The sequence below is a fragment of the Onychomys torridus genome, chromosome 15 (genome assembly GCF_903995425.1).
Source record: "Onychomys torridus chromosome 15, mOncTor1.1, whole genome shotgun sequence".
Taxonomy (NCBI): Eukaryota; Metazoa; Chordata; class Mammalia; order Rodentia; family Cricetidae; genus Onychomys; species Onychomys torridus.
In genome coordinates this window covers 22,913,143-22,917,171 of record NC_050457.1, presented here as the reverse complement: position 1 = coordinate 22,917,171, position 4,029 = coordinate 22,913,143, and the positions used below count along the sequence as shown (strand labels likewise).

Below are 4,029 nucleotides of genomic sequence, written 5' to 3'. Positions count from 1 at the left end.
GGAAAAGACTGTCGCAAAGCCAGCCAGTGCAGATGGGTGGATTTCTCACTTCTGGGCAGCTGGTGCAGGCTCTCTCCTCACCTTACCAACTGTGCCTTCCAACACCGCCAGCCACTTTCCCATGAATCCTTTCCCTCTGGTCCAGGACGCACTCCTAAGTGGACAGCACCTAACATCTACGTGTTCTCAGTTGGAGCCTATTTCCTGAGTTGCCCAAACACTTCCAATCACCTACAAAATACTCTGACAGTTTCACATTCCAGATTTCTCTATAATCATGCCACTGGCATAGCATTGGGAACAAAAGAGCCAAAAGTTTTGTTAAGTGTGGTTGGGGAAGGAAAAAAAAAAAAAAAAAAGGCAGGTGTGTGGCTTGGTGAGTCCACAGGGAATATGGTAGCTTCATTCCAGTGTGAGTCACAATCCTGACCAGGGATCCATAGCTTCTGTATATTCTCTTCAAGATTCCATATCTGTAAAGAGGAAATAAAATTTTCCCTTCAGGAATTTATAGTCAGAACCAACTAGATCAATGTATGTCAAGTGCCCCATGCAGGGATTAAGCCTTACGTACTTTCTTCTCCTTCCTACTAGCTATGGAACTGAGGTGGAAAGTCGGCTCTTGGGTAGCAATGTAGTCTGAAGTCCAGAATAAATCTGATATCCCCTTTGCCCCGAGTTTTGAGTATTCACACAGCCATCTCCATTTACATGCGCTCCTTTCTCCAAAACAAAATCCCATCTCTATGTAAATTGTTCTGAAAGAGAAATATTTATTCTAACTCACCCTTGATGTTTTGGGGGTAATCAGAGCATGCTCACATGTCAGTTTCTAAAAACAAGAAGAATAATCAAGGTTTGGTCAAGCAGAAGGAAAATGGCCACTTGAGCGTAGAGTTTGGGCGGGATTTACAAGGTACAAAGTAGGAAGGAGGTCAGGCGATCCTGAAAACTTCCAATTCCACTCAATGTTCTTTGCTAGAACATTCCTGTCTCTCCCTCTCCTCCTCCCTCCCCTCCTCCCTCCCTCTGTCCTTTCCTCCCTCCCTCCCCTCCTTCCCTGCTCTCCTCTTGTCTGGTTCATTTAATACAAGGTCTCGGCTGCCCAGGCTGACCTTGGACTCACATTCCTCCTGCCTCAGCCCCCCCCCCCCCCCGCCCCTCCAGCACTGGGACTGTGGAGTGCCCCAGGATGCCTGGCCCTGAACTTCTATTTGGATTCCTGCCAGACTCGGCTCCAGAAATCTCTGATTTGCTTTGATTTATTCGCCCTGGGTGTAGCTGTCACATGCTTGGCCGGCCTTCGCCGCCGCCCAGGACCAGGAATGACGCCGGCTTCCCACCGCGGCGAGAGAAAATCAGCCTCGGGTGGCTCTTTGTTTCAGCAAGCGGGCTGTAGGTGATACCGACCACAAGGGGCTGCCGAAGGGAAGCAAAGCAAAGATGCGTTCTGACTCACCGCTAGCAAGGTGCGGAACAGACAGACAGGGATACAGGGCACATAGGAACCGACAGAGGCCATCGGGGTTTGCCTTGCAGGACAGAGCTCTGTTCTGTGCAATCCGCACTGTACAAGGCAGAGGTTCGGAAAACTCCCCAACAAAGGCCCAGGTGCTAAAGGCTTGAAAGCAGGTAGAACCTTAGGAAGCCAGGCTTAAGGAGCGGGCGCCCCTAGGTGACTGCGCATGCGCCTGAGTTGGACCGTGGGGCCCTTTGGCTTTCTGGCTGAGGAGTTAATAAGCAGTTTTGCTCTTCTACTTGGTAGCACTGTAATTCACTACCTCATCATAGGCACAAATCAATGAGGGGCTAATTACGGAGAGGAATCCTCCAAACTATGAACCATCTAAACATTTCCCCGTCCAAGCTAATATAGTCTTGGGCATTCCATCATAGTGACAGAAAGCTGACTAATACACAACAGCCTTGGCACAATCCAGGGCTTCCTAGGAGTGAGCCTGTCCCCACAGGTGAGGGCACCAACAGCCAGCAGTGGGGAGCAAGCACTCATCTGCCTCCTGAGTCCTCTCCAGGGCTCTTGCCCTCTGCTGGCCTTCCTCTGCATCCTGCATCTGCAGGGAGGGGAGGAAAAGGGAAATGGAAAGCCAGAGAAACACACACCAGAGAGCAAAGGTGGCAAGAACTGAAGCAGAGACTTCAGAGGGGAGGCACAGTGAGCACAGCTGGGAAGAGTCCTGAGGCTGTGGAGCACGGAGGCTGTGTAAGGAACACGGAGGCTGTGGAGCACAGAGGCTGTGGAGCACGGGGACTGTGGAGTACAGAGGATGTGGAGCACGGAGGCTGTGGAGCATAGAGGATGTGGAGCACGGAGGCTGTGCAGCACAGAGGCTTACCATACAAAGCAGGTCATGAGAGAGAGGCCAGTGGTAGCCATAGGGAGAGGGTGGGCATCAGTCATCACAGCAATGAGGTGGGAGGGAACAGACAAGAGTCCCTGCAGCCAAGAAACCTTCACCACCTCAGGAGCCACTCACACCCCATGGCCCTTCCTATTTGTTATTCTTCTTGCAGCCTCAGGCCAGGCCAGGCTGAGCTCCAGGAGTCCAGACCCAATCCAAAGGATTTCCCTTTCAAGTCTTCAGAGTGTGGGGACTGTCACGTTGGACCCTGTTGTTTTCTCATGGCTAGCTGACCCACCCAGCAGAGCCTGGACAGGAACATGTCCACTCAGTATGCTGGCCTTGGATTCCGGGTGTCAACCTCTAGTAGGCTCTTGGGATGCCCATGGGCCTCCCCGAGGTTGCTCCATGCAGACACCTGGCTGTAACCTGCCTGCTAGAACCACAGGGAGGCTTCTTCCTCTTTCCTTGCACTGCCAGTCATCTGGAAAGCCACCTAGGAGCCTCATCCCAACACCCAGAAACTGCAGCTTCCTCAGTCCCTCCCACTAGGCCTTCTGAGAGAGATCTGAGTCAGCCCCTAAGCTCTAGTGAGCTCCTGGAGGCTGAGCCCAGGCTGCTCTGCTCTGGGGGCTACTGAGGGAGAAGGGAATGGCACTTGTGCTGAGCCAGGGTGGACATGTGTGCAGGCACGGGGGTTGCCCTGGCTTTGATCTCCTAGGTGAACTCTCAATTATATGCCATTTCAAAGCTTGACAAAGCAGCCAGAGATCTGGACCCTGTGCTCTAGCTAGGAGATGGAGAAGAATGTATTTGTTGTGAAAGATCGTGAAGAAGCAATAATAGCAGAGCTCTGAACAGACAGCACAAAATCCCAAACAATATTCAAAATGGCTTCCCACTTGAGAGACGCGCGTTTCTACTTGTTTAGGTATCCAGACCAGCTGGATGGTCCTTTCAACTTATGACTGACTGAACATCAGCCCACTGTGGGTTGCTGCTGCTGTTGTTTGAAGGTTTATTTGAGTGTGTGTGTGTGTGTGTGTGTGTGTGTGTGTGTGTGTGTGTATTGTGATGCCATGTGTTTGTGAGTCTCTGAAGAGGCCCAGAAGAGGGTATTATATCTCCTGGAGTTACGGATGCTTGTGAACCAGACCAGTGGCTGCTGAGAAGTCAATTCCAGTCCTCTGCAGGAGCAGCAAGTGTTTTAACTGCTGAGTGGTCTCTTCAGCCCCTGTGGGGGTTTCTTTTTTAATTGTTATCAAAATGCTCACAAATCATAGTCACAGTGTTTACTAGTTTTCACAAAGTGAGCACATATCTGTAAATCATCACCTCCAACTTCAGAGCCAGAGCACCACAGCACTTGGAAGGCCCTGCGCATTTTTTCAGCCACTGCCTCCTCAGGAACAAGGACCCTGCCTGACTTCTGACCACAGTAACCTGTTTTGTCCGTTTCTGGCCTTAAAACATGGAATCACAGTTTATGCACATTTATGGTTTCTGTCATTGTGTGTAAGGCTCATCCGCACTGTTCATTATTATAGCTTGTTGACTTTCAGTGTGTAATGAATCCTTTGTGTAATGAATGCGTTTAGGCAGCTCTATGCCTATATACACACATTTTAAGCTGTGCCTTTTTCACCAATTTAAATAAATACAATTAGTG

General features: G+C 50.3%; 1 long non-coding RNA gene across 3 annotated transcripts; it reads right to left on the bottom strand.

Moving 5' to 3' along the window:
- Window positions 1–367: 367 nt before the first annotated feature.
- On the bottom strand, window positions 368–1,660 carry LOC118596472. Of its 3 annotated transcripts, none has more exons than XR_004946696.1 (3): window positions 1,460–1,660; window positions 575–832; window positions 368–473 (listed from the first exon to the last, which is right to left on the bottom strand). It is a non-coding gene; the product is annotated as an uncharacterized LOC118596472 (long non-coding RNA). The 3 variants fall into 3 exon arrangements; XR_004946695.1 differs by having other exon boundaries at window positions 788–832; XR_004946694.1 differs by having other exon boundaries at window positions 575–758.
- Between the last annotated feature and the right edge of the window lie 2,369 nt (window positions 1,661–4,029).